Source organism: Bombus affinis, chromosome 4 (genome assembly GCF_024516045.1).
Source record: "Bombus affinis isolate iyBomAffi1 chromosome 4, iyBomAffi1.2, whole genome shotgun sequence".
In the NCBI taxonomy this organism is placed as follows: Eukaryota; Metazoa; Arthropoda; class Insecta; order Hymenoptera; family Apidae; genus Bombus; species Bombus affinis.
In genome coordinates this window covers 17,258,791-17,272,106 of record NC_066347.1, presented here as the reverse complement: position 1 = coordinate 17,272,106, position 13,316 = coordinate 17,258,791, and the positions used below count along the sequence as shown (strand labels likewise).

General features: G+C 36.3%; 1 protein-coding gene across 5 annotated transcripts in view; it reads right to left on the bottom strand.

Moving 5' to 3' along the window:
• The window catches only part of LOC126915514 (lachesin-like), a 478,988-nt gene that overhangs the window by 124,371 nt on the left and 341,301 nt on the right, over positions 1-13,316 (bottom strand). The gene's annotated exons all lie outside the window — the stretch shown is intronic.

Here is a 13,316-nt window from a genome sequence, read left to right as displayed (position 1 = left end):
ACGAAAAATTGTGAAATTTTATTTTCAGTGTTCGGCTACCAGGATTATATCTACATATTGGTAAAATTTGAAATAAATCTGAAACATATAAAAATTATACATATCTGATACATATAGAAATTTAAGGTATTACAAGAATTATAAGATATTCGGTAAAGGTACATGTTTCGCAGAGATTACGATAGTATTTAAGCAGAAAATAATCAGGGAAAAGTTAAAAGCGATAAATGGCGGAATTTGCATGGTTTCACAGTCTGCCAGGGTGGCGTATAACCTGTTCACGGGCCGAATCTTTTGTCCCTCGTTAAGAGTTTCCCATTAAGCGGGACCACGTAATTAGTAGTAGCTCGTGTGTTGCGTTGGTAATTAGCGAAATGCCGGGGACGACATTTAGCTGGGTATTCGCGATCCCGCCTCAACCGAGGTTTCGAGTTTCCCACCTATTTTTTTTTGTTTTCTTTTTTTTTTTTACCCAGTCGAGAGCACCGCATTTTTTCGACAGTTCGAACTACGTTTGGTTCTTCTCGCGAAATTCAGAAGCCTCCGAGTGTTAAAATGTGCCAACTATGCTGGGCTTTTAATTATTATTAGAGGCCAGATAATTTGCACAGCGTTAAGGTATGCGCGCACCGTCGCGTGGAATGCTTTTCACTGAAAACTGTAGTACAGCTATTACGGAGGGAATAATATATGGTTATTCCTTTTTCTTCTTGTTAATTATTGATGAAACAGAAGTTGAAGAGCAAGATAAACCTGTATAATACTGAAATAATATAATGGAATCCGGTTCTCAATCATCTTATGCCTCATAACATCATAGAATAGATTCCACTTATGATGACAAATGTCACTTATCCACTTCTTCTCCTGTAATCTTCATACGGAAGAGTAAAAAGACAAATGGAGAGTTCTTATATCGACTCTGGTTGTTGCAATTTTAATAGAACGAAAATTGAAACGACTAAACATTGCCAGTGTTTTCTCGAGTACGCTAGTTTAACTTGAATAACTTTCCAGCGGGTGATCAAAAAACGAACAAAGGAAACCGCTTTACGATAGTTCGCAGCGTATTATTTCAACGTAACCGTACCGAATACGTTTTCCAAGGCGTAGTTCTTACAGCCAGCTATCCGGATAAAAGTTAATATAATTCAGGTTATTTATGCTAACAGTGAGGCCCGAATTTCAAGCGAATTCGTTCGGTGTTTTGGCAGCTGTCGGCGTGCCGCATGTAACCCGCGCCATTAAAAATTAATGAAAACGCGTTCCATAATGCAGTAGATTTGAATTTTCATTCGCGGGGCCGAGGCCTCGTTGCAAATTTCAAGGATACAGTACAGACGCGTTCCCCGTGTTTCCGTTACCTCGCGTTCCCGACGTAGTGGAAAATTAATAGAGCCGCTTTGCATATCGTCGGAAAGTTAGCGCACGAGATAAAACGCCTCGGGACGCGATAATTGGACATCCCGAGTCGGCGACGTGTAAATATTTGCTTTCCTTTGTAACAGCTGACACGCATAACCCGTGGAAATTGTCTCGACGTGAGCCTCACTGGCGGGAAATTTGAGAAAATTACAAGGAACCGATGAAATCCTCTTTTGTGACGTCGTTTTTCTTCCTTCCATCCGCGAGAAGAAAGAGTATTTTCTTAGCGGCAGATTTGCGAATTCCATCAGATTAGTCGAAGAGCTGATAAACTAGAAGAGGATGAGCATCTTCTTGACACCCGCGACAATCGGAAGTAGGTAACGAGATTAGAGTTAGAGGTACGCGACATTTTCAATTTTCCTCCTTTCTTTCAGTCTTTTTGTCTTTTTCTACGCGGTGATGTAAAAGCTGAGGAAAATGAGACAAATCTCACGGGAATAGACTCGGCGATCTTAGACCAGTTCTAAGCTGAGAGTTTACGTCCGTTATATTTTTTTCTTCAAATTATGTCGTAATGCACACAATCTGTACCAAGATAAAGTGCAAAAGAATTTTGTCACTTGGTATAAAAAAATTATTGACGGAATCATACATTCTATTAGAACAGACAAAATTATCCAGATACATTCAAAATTCGATCAAAAATTTTTTCTTGAAAATAATCTCCTTAACCCCTACAGAACCGAATGTTCCTTGTTCCTTGTTCCTTGTTCCTTGGAAACCGATACTTCATCTGTACTGAGAATAGAAACATAATTCTCCCCATCTTTTTCTAAGAAAAACATATTGTAAGATGATAAACTTTATGAGCAGTGCGAATTTAACACGGAAAAATAGTTTCATCGAGAACAAATACGTTTATCGTTTAGTCGCTTAATAACGCTTTAAAGTATAATATTGCGCAACATCGAGCGTGAAAAGGTTAACGACGAACCACAATTTCAATTGACCCCGTCGCTCACTGTACTTACATTCGAAACTTGAGGGCTGCTTCTCGAAACTTTTCAAGAAACTTGGCTCTGGAAATGGAGAACACGACAACGATTCATTCCAATCGAAAAGTAACAGACCTTTCATTTTTCTCTCGCTGTCGCACCGTTTTGAAACTGTCAGGACGTCGAACCGGATCACGATCACCTACGTCGTCGACGAGAATCGTTAAAGAACAAGGACAGTCTCGTTTACGCGTATCTGCCGACGTGGCAGCGATCGTTCTCTCGAATCAGCAGTCCGCGATCCTTATCGTGTTTCCTTCGAATTTTTTCAAGGGGAAACTTTGTCCCGCTCCAACGAACGCGAATTGTCGTCGCCGGAATTCGAGCTATGAGCCGTTCCAAGAGACGTTCGCCAACCAGTCGCGCGATATCCGAGAAGATAAGGTTACTAGGGGGATGGTCGACAGATAGCGGATTGCATAAAAGACATTTCCTTCGAGGCAGCGGTAAGTGGAAACGTTGGAGATTGCGGAGTAACGACGGATCTGTGATTGTGTTATATTACTGAAAGTTCATTGTTCTTTCTTCCGCTTTGCTTGTATATCCACTAGAACGTAGATAGGCAACTGAATACTTTCCTAAAGTTTAGGCAACTTTGAGTTGATGCGTTAAATAATTCGAGCTTCGGTGATTTTATAGAGGAAGGCACGTTTAACAAGTTTCGATGATTTAAGCGGATATATGCTCTTAAAGTCAATATTCTGCTTGGCTAGAATTTTAATTATTTCCTATTCTATGTAGATAGTTATAGATAATAGTCATTACACTGCGAATATTATGCATTGTATCCATTTTCAAGTTGCTGCCAAATTTTATATAATACAGTCAGGATGGTCGTGTCTCATTCTGCTAATGAAATTTCAAAACACACACAGTATGTGTGTACGTACATAAACGTTTTCTATAATGAGTAACCAAATAAACGAGCAACTGCGTTACAACATATCCATGTTGAAAGAAAATTCTTCAAAATCTTGTCACTCGGCTGAAGGATCTCTCTGTTTAAATGAAATGTTTCAAGAAACTTATACGGAGCAACTCTCAAGTGACATAACTCCGTACTAGCTACATCCTTTCCCTTGAAGGAATTAAATTTTTTACAAGATTCCAGAGATGCACGTGCAAATAATAGTTTTGCACGTTCCGGTTTCTTTTATGCACTCGGGCGTGCATTTGCACACATTCAAATGAATGCACTATTGCACGTACGTTTCTGCGTACTAATGGTATTCCGGAATGGTGTCACAAGTCGCAGACAATTTTCCTTTTTCTCTACGACCGCTTCTCTTATTCCATCGTATTCTTTCTCGTTTCCCCACTTTTTCCATCCAGTACATTCCTTTTCTCCCTTTCTTCACCGTTTGTTTCTCCACCTATGTCTCGCATTCTGGTACGTTGTCTTCGCCTTGTATTCTCACGTGTTTCCATCTATTTCTCTTCTTTTCCACGTTGATAATTTTTCCAAGCTGTTTATTTTTTCTTCTTTGCCTCCATAATTTCTCATTCTTGCATTCTTCGTCTGAATTTTTCTCTGGGCAAGAAGTGGCAAGTTCGACGTGGAGAAATTCCAGCATTTGCGGTAACGGTATTATTTCTAGAATCACGTGGCCTCTACTTTTCTAACTCTACGAAGTTTTACGTATATACGGCGATTTATAAATATTGTTATTATACTCTGTATTTGCATCGTTTTTTCTCCATCAAATACTTCTACTATATTTACGATAATTAATATTTTATTAACATTTCAAAGATTGATAAAAAGCACAGAAAAAAATATATCTCTCTCCTGTATTTGCATTTTCCCTAAATATTAAGTTGTCTGAAAAGTTTCTTTCGTTCTATAAGGAAATAATAGACGCACAATGTTTTTTGTTTTATATTAGTTTATTGAATTATGCACGAATATAGTAATAGAAATATAACGAAGCGGACCATACCTAATTCAATAAAATAATATAAAATAGAAATTGTTGTTCATCTATTACGACCTTATGAAACGAAAAAAACTTTTCAGACAACCTAATATCATTTACTTCCATGACGAAGATTCAAATTTACTAAAATTTACGATATATTAAACTGATGACTGATCAAACATCCTAGAAAGAGTCTTTAATAAGCAGCGTATAATAATAATAATTTAAAGATGGATAGAACATATTTCAATCGAGTCACAAAAATAGAATGCTAATTATACGATCGCTATTTCACATACGGTACGGTATCTAATTTTATTAAGCCATCCAAACCACAAATAGATTCCTCCTCTCGCAATCACTCCATCCATATTTCCTGGTATCCTATCCGTTAGCATCTTTCTTTGCTTACGACACAATGTATTCCCAGGCACAAGTCCCTTCGCACGTTCCACCCTGTGTGCACACGTCGCCGTGAACCTACATAGCGCATATAATTTATGATACACTGCTAACGCAAGCCCCCAAGGCTGACCCTCCATGGGGTTCCAGTGTTGTGGAACGCCCCGTATCCGCTGCCGACATCACTGACACCCCTTTGGAGTGCGATGTCACTCTACGACCTCTAGAGTTGCCCTTTGCATACCAATATTGTTGTCCTATGCAAACGATTTACGCACGGCAGCCCATGGGTGTCAGCAACCGGCTTGCGTACGACGAAAATCGGCTGATGTTCCGGCCGAAATTTACCCCCTTGACGCTAGAGCCTCGGAAATTTCATCCTGTATAGAATCTTACGAGTGGTTGTCTCAACAACATACGACTATCCTAATTTTGCATACGTTTTTTTATAAATATTACCGTCAAATATTGTTTCGTTGACCGATCGTTAACGTTTTTTCCAATTAGTTTCACAATCAGATACGAAAATAATGAGAAAAATGTCACGTCCCGCGATATTTCTGTCATTTATTTCAGCAAGATACATGTCTATTGAAATATATAAATTTAGAAATATTTATTAAAAATTGCATTACGATTATTCATATAGATCTAATTTACCTCATCGAAACGCGATTTTATGTTCGAGTGTTTATGTCGAGTTTGTTATTCCCGTGTACCGGGGCAAATCAATCGCAATTCGTCACCCACGGTGAGCGACGTTTAAGAAATTCCTGCTGATCTTTGTACGCGATGGAGCGGCAACGGGACTTGTTCAATTTATCCGCTCGAATGGGACGTTCTCTGATTACACGAGGTACCAGGGATTTTTGCGAATTGACTGGGCGAGGTTGCTCCGAGAATTTAGTTTTAGGGGAAATTGAACGATCGATTTTCGCTACAGATTCCGAGCGATTCTATTCCATGGTTTTTATTTTTATTTTTATTTTTATTTTTATTTTCATCGTACGTCTGATGGGATTGTTGCAAATTTTAGCGTATATATTGGTACCGCAAATTTTCAAGCTAGAATTGTATTTTTTATTCTAGTCAACACATTTCAATGAATAATTTGCAGACGCTTCTGGTACGCTTTACTATTACGATTTTTATTAGTCTTTTTAAAATAAAATAGCGCGTATAAGAGAAGGAAAAGAAAAAGTAAACGTTTTGTATATTTAGTATATCTACAAAATTATCTACGAAATAATATAAAATTATTTATATCGTATTTATAAAATCGTACATTTTTTAATCGTAACTTTGTATCTTCCATAACGTCACAGCCAGAAATTAATTTTCTAAAAATATCACAGCGATCACAAAAGGCAATAAACAATTCCACTATCGCGGTCTTTATTGCTACGGTATTCTAAAAAGCCAGAGACGAGAAAATTAAATTCTTGCAAACTAATTTATCTCATAATAAGAAGCTAACCTAATTTTTTCATGAACCTTGTATATTAGTTAATCAAGAAAATAGCTCGGCAATGATCTGTCCATTGAGCTGAGTAAATTGACGCTTTAATCATGAATGTGGCAATCCAACGATCCAGGCTCAATTACTGTGAGAGAAATTTTGCACGAGTTTCGAATCCGCAATAATTACCATATTATTGGACGATTACACGATGTAAACAAATTTCCTGTAAGATGATTTTGACACAATTTTATGTTACGAGAAGAATTCGCAAAAATGCAAGAAAAATTGATATCGATTTTTCAAGAAATATTCGTAATACAAAAAGTAAAATTCGCGTAAAAAATTCACGTTACACTAAACAGCTTTCATATTTATCTTTCAAAAAATCAAAATGTCAATGCCTTTCATTTTTTTAAAAATCATGCGCGTCCATGTTTAAGTTACTTGCTATACGATATAGACGAAGCTTTACTGTGAACGATAATTTAGTTCAAATTATATCTTTTAATAATATTCCTATACTTTCTATTCAACATTATCTAAAATTGACATCATTCTAAATATTTATATTTCATGATTACGCGTTGTAATATAATTATTTCACGTGGAACATCGATCAGCCTGCTCTAGTGTTGAGCTATTAATATCAATAGTTTCTTGCGAAATTTAAATTATTATTAATATTAATAGTTTCTTAGAAAAATTTAAGTTACCAGTAGTTCTCTGTGAAATTTAAAAGACATTGTTAAAATTGTTAGTTTCTTGCAAAGAGCAGATAATATTAGACGAAAGAACTAAATGAAATTTGTTTTCTTGTACTTTGTGCTTTGATTTACGTAAAGACAGTGCACGAAATCATGTCCGAAATTAAAATCAAACCTTACCTTTAAGTGAAACGAAATAATTACCAACGCTAACCAGATTCAGCGCTATAAAACTTTTTACCGTACAACGGTTACGATTGTAAATTCTAAAGCGGGCGATTAAACACGCGTCGTGTCCATTATTTTCATTCCGATGCGGCCGCAATCTGTCGCTGTGAATTTAATCTTCTCGCGTGAAAGAACCGAAAACGATCATGAAAATGAATGGCGCGCGCGTTGTGATCGCGCGTTTAGCTCCTATGGAACACGACGTTAAGTCCGGTAAAATAATTTCGCGTTATGGAACGCGACCATCAGCTCGTTCAATTAGACCCGCTCATTATACACTGACGGTTTGGTTACTCTGACAAGCCGGCCGTATTTTTAAATTGCCTTTTAAAATATTCTATTAGAAGCGCATACACTCGGTACACCGAGGACGAGAAAGAACAATGGAGGATATCAATCTTTGTTGGGAAAATTTCATGAAGGTAGAAAAGGAAAGAGGAGAAAAAGAAGCACCGCGCTACGATGGCAAAATAATGGACAGCTTTTTGCTTCTTTCGTTTTCGACAATACCCGTGAAACGAATTTCCCTAACAGATATCCAACGTTTCACATCGTTCGTCGATTTTCAGTCGATTTATCTCGGAACGTCGTAACTACGACGAAAGGTCAGCAGGGGTAACGTCTATTTATCCCATGGGATTGCACCTTCTTCCCCATGCAATTTCGTTCGGGCAATCTCCATCTAGCTACGACGGAATCGTCCACTAAACTAGTTCCTACCTTTCCGTTACTCTTCTCATGCCAGTTTTCGCGTTGCTTGAACATACACGTATGTTCTCTTAATACAATGTAAGGTGATTCCTTGTGTCATAAATTTCCAATGATGTTCGATTGACCTTCACCTTTTCATTCGCAGTAAAAAGATAAATAAATGAAGAAAAGTTAGCAGAAGTAGACTTATTTTGACGAAGTATATTAATAAAGTAATTTTTTTAAATCCAACGATTAGACTGACGATATTTATATATATATGCAAAATCATATTTTTATAAACACAACCGAGAGATTAGTATCTGCAACATTTCATTTACATATTATACGTATTCAAACAGTACGGAAGTATTTGAGTGTCTACGAAGGAGAAATTTTATGTTGCGTGTGTTATGTAAAATATTTTGAAATACGTAAAAGTACTCAATCTAACAATAAAATAAGTATTGTACGAATAAAATACGAACAATAATATAATAATGAATACCATGAATAATAATGAACGTAAAAGTGCAATTATTGTCACTTATCTCGTGTGTTTGTTGAAACACAATCAAACACACGAGATACACGTTACGTTGTCGAAACTATTCAAACAGCGTACTTCAAAGATGTTTTATACTCTAAACTACTAAAAAACCCGCTGAGCGACCACAATGCCAACAACGGAATTAGCATTTTTTTCTCTTTTTTTTTTCAATGCGATTCAACCGGCAGCGTGCGCCTGTTGCAGTGGACGCGTTAAGTGCGTTTGTTTTATCTCGCTTTGGAACGATGACACGATGCGTTATATAGTAGTGTAACGACGAGAGCGTGTGTGTGTGTGGTTGTAGAACCGTGTTGTTCTGTCCGATAAGTTTCTCACGAGGATTACAGTGTTCGCAAACACTTTGTGCTAGGGTCCCTTTTTCACGTGTCGCATTCCGTCGCTGTGCTTTTACCACTCACAAACACAATTTTACGTTGAACGATGAATTTGGATGCGCCATCGGAGATTTCGCGATGGATCATGAATATGACACATTCGGTTAATTTTGTTTACTTTTTTTTACTATTTGTTTACTACTGAGGTGAAAATTTATCTAAACGCTCTGAGAATATTTTTCCTTTCTAATTTCTCTTTTTTATAAATGTTGTAAAATAATGCTTTAATAAGAAAGAGCTTATAGCGTCATTTAAAAAAATAGAGTTGGCTTTACAATCTTCAGAATTCTCTTCAGAACAATACCAGAGCATTCATTGTTCGAAAATATTTAATTTTGTCTAATAAAATTTTGTTACCTTTTACCACTTTTTCTATTAATGATTCATGTTTGTAAGCAACGATTATTAATAGTTGATACATAGTTACAATAGTTGACAATAGTTGACAATATTTTCTAGACACAGTATATTATTCATAATGATTACTTGGAATTGAATATGAAAGTATGTTTTGTTCTTAAGCTGAATAACCTAATATTCGTAATACTCCGATATTGAAAGATCATAATTTCCAACATATTGAGCTCTCTATATTCTGGTATAATACATTAAAATTTCAGTAGCCTAATTGTCGAGTATCGCCCTCAAAACGTTAATGGATCAGTAAGTTAAGCTTATTCCCCATTAAATTAATTTCTCTATTAAAAATTATAATTCTTGAATATCCTATTTACCGAAACCAATCTGGAATACCTAAAGTATCGAAAAAAATCCATGGAACTCCCCTTTACATATCTTGCGATTAGGAAATCTCTATTTTCCGACATAATTCATCAACAACAATATATCCATTTATACAAATCAATAATGTTTCCAAATTCCTAATTCGCACGTCGATGCGATTTCAATCACCGCAGCAGTGCCACGAAACGATCACCTAAACAACCAAGCCAATTTCCCAACAAAATATTTGCGATTTGGCATGCGTGTAAAATAGTTCTCATTGATTTACGAGTGGTTAATATGCATTTCGATGGATGTGTGGTATATAGATCCTTTTAGTCAGCACGCAATAAATACTTGTCGGTCACGCGACGTGTGTAATCGTGTGTAGTGTGTACACTATCGTTTAATATATCCGATTGCTTGATTTGAAACTACAAATATAAAATAGAATGATTATGTTATACAGTTGTCAGTATTAACAGTTGCGCATAGTAGAATATTATGACACTGTATTCATCTTTGTATAAACTTTGTATAAATTGTCAAATTAACCGTACCGTTCTATCATCTGAAAAATTCTTTATTCGACCAACGATAAAGTACGTTCACGATCTCCAGGTCGAACGTATAGTAGCGTTATACAGTCCATAGAAACTGGTACATATGTAATTTAGGGCGACGCGACGATTCGTCTATTTCGTCTATTTATCTGATTTTCTTCCTCAGGATATTTCTTCGCGAAGTATCCGATCAGTTCGCGTTTCTTCGTTTACAAGTAAGTATTTTCAAAAGCGGAGCTTAGCAAAGTCATCTACTGAGTAAGTTATATCAGTGATTATAGAAGCTGAGGTTGCGATGCGGTTCCCATGACTAGCCTAGTTTGCCAAGATCCTTGAATCTTGCCTTTCGAACTCCGTAAGCGAAAACCCGACGCTTCGAAGGCGAACCACGCAAGCCCTTGTAATACGGTTTTGTAATTTCAATAGGAAGAGATTGCTGTGTGGTATAGCGTATCATAACGATTCCAATAAAATTGAAAATTGAAAATATGTTTGATTCAGTGAACTATATTTTATTAAAGCTTCGAGAATATCTTCAACTTTCTAAGTGTACAAACATGTGTTCTTTTATACTTTACACATACGTTTATTAATCTATTCAAATATTACTGATAATACAATTAGTAATATCAATTTCCTATAAAAACTTGGAGGTACATCTTTTTTATTTGATCTAAAAAATGCAAGAAATCTTGACAACAAGAAGGCCATCATTACCTACATCATCCACACTGAATTCATTAGTATTTTATTACACTAAATCTCTTTCTTTGCGTTTCAGTCCGGAGATACAAATAATTCCACAATATCACAATGTTGCACGTGCAGATTAAACCACGATTTAAACCACGTGCATTTTTCCAGTTGACTCGGGAAACGCCGTTTTTCAATCATGTCCAGTGTTGCCCATAACACGAGGCACAAGTACGAAATCACGGTGGCACACACTCAGCGGTGCTCGTGTAAACGAGACGATTAAGTGAACGACGTTACGTTAATTTCGTTTTACTCGCAGTCGAATAAACGATCGGATGTGTTGTCAGCGAAATCCCAACGCCGGCCAACCCATGCACCGAAAAACACGATAAAATCGTGAACGGGACTACGCTCGATTTTGCACCTGAGTGACGCAAACAGGCGAACACCGAGGGCGCAAAGGATAAACGGGAGCGTGAAATTGTTAAAAGCAAGATAATTAATTGCTTGCGAGAATTTCACTGATTAATTTCCACAGTGAAATATTCTCGTATTCAGTGGACAACGATGCGAGATACGAGAAAGAATCGGCTAAAAAAGATATAAAACAGAAAAAGGTGTGAACGCATGCGAGTTCCAACGCGATTTATGTTCTTTGAAAATGGCTTGTTACCGAATTTTTATTATTTTTAAGCTCCTAAATCCCTATTTCCTTGATACAGATTACGAGTTATTATATAATCCGTAATTAGGACACCATTTATTTACAGAAATTATTGAAATATTCGATATTTATATCGATATTTCTTTCGTCTCGTAGAAGACATGACGTTTACAGTGAATTGTTTCGCTTGTTGATGGAATTCGTAGAGGAAAATGCATTTCTAAATTTCGTAATAAACAGAGAAATTATACATTTAGAAAAACTTGATCGTCGGATGTTTCCATAATTCTGAGAAACAAACGAGAAACGCAAGGATTCCGCTAAATATTCGATTTTTCGCAGTGAAAAATGTGTGAAGTGTGGATGGATGCGAGGGACGAGAGTTTGGGGTGGGCGCACAGGGGGTGAACAGATATTATCGCGGGAAGCTATGTATGCCGCGTAAAGTGCTATTAAAATATAATTAACGTCGCTATAAATTATATTTACTACCACTTCTACATATGCGTGACCCGTAATTCGATTTACACCCGTGACATTCTGTCCGACAAGTTTTATGCGAGTTTTAATATACGACTATTAATAAAGGGATGCCTATGATGGAACGCCAGACCGACAAGTTAAAGACAGCTTATTAGATTCTGTCCCTTACACCGGGGATTTTTCAAGGATTACCGATGCAAACTTAACTGGATGGCAAAGCTCGCGAAGGAAAATGGGGGAGAATTTTCTTGAACCTTCGTCTTTCTTAACATTTGTGCTCGATAACGATGCAAATAAAAAGTCTGGACTAGGATGAGTCACTCAGAAGTCATATTAATCAACTTCATAAATAGCAACAGAAAGTAATAGTGTTGCGTATCTTGACTTTATAAATCTATGCTATTCAGAATTATTCATGCTACCACATCATGTCCATACTACTTCAGGATTATTCATGCATCTTCTTGCATTAAATAAACTTTGATATGAAAGTTATACACTGCAAAAAGTTGAACATTAATCATACGTAATTTGGCTTCTGAGAGACTCATATTTTGGCTAATATTTTGGTTAATATATTTTGTGGTTATCTGAAACAGACGGCTTGTAGAAACGTGCTCGTAGGTGCATAAGGTTTAAATTTTTGATCACTTTATTTTGATACCAAATAGCGCTCAACTCGGATTTGTGTTTATTATTCATTGAATATATAAACTGAATTAATTCAAGAGGAAATATATGTTTATGATAATACATTCGATATAACTTAGCATGTTTCATTCTGAATTAACTGTTATGCGAGGATGTATTGCATCTATAAGATTATAAATATACGGTTCTCGCAATATTGCGGTACGTTTTATCAGTATCTTTATTTAAAGAGATAATTAATAAAAAAACATATCGTTAAATAGTAAAATATAAATGCAAGAATTATCTTCTGGTATACGATTCCAATAATCCATTATTCAATTATTTCTGTTCTGTTCCTCATTTCTTCGTTACAATTTACGTACACGCTTCGTTTATTTAGCTTATTTTTCTATCTTCATAAATACATTACATTCTCTAGCTTATTTTATTACACCGTATATATTTTTTCATGGGAAACTCAGAATAAGTATCCTCGGTAAGCGTAACGATATTTATTAGTATCAAATGATATGTTTCCCGATAAAAGAACGCGTGCAAACGAGGCAAGCGAGAAATCGATTTTCGATTTCTAGGAAGTGATCGTCAGTTTTATTTTTATCTTCTTAACAGTGGAATTAACTGTAGAGGCGCGTAATTACATAGAAACGGATTGGAACGTATCGCGAATCGCAACCGCGAATAATGGCGTCACTGTTTCTCCAACCGCGTTTTATTTCACTCGTTTCAGCTTTCCATTAATTTCCTCCGGTCGTTTCGAAAC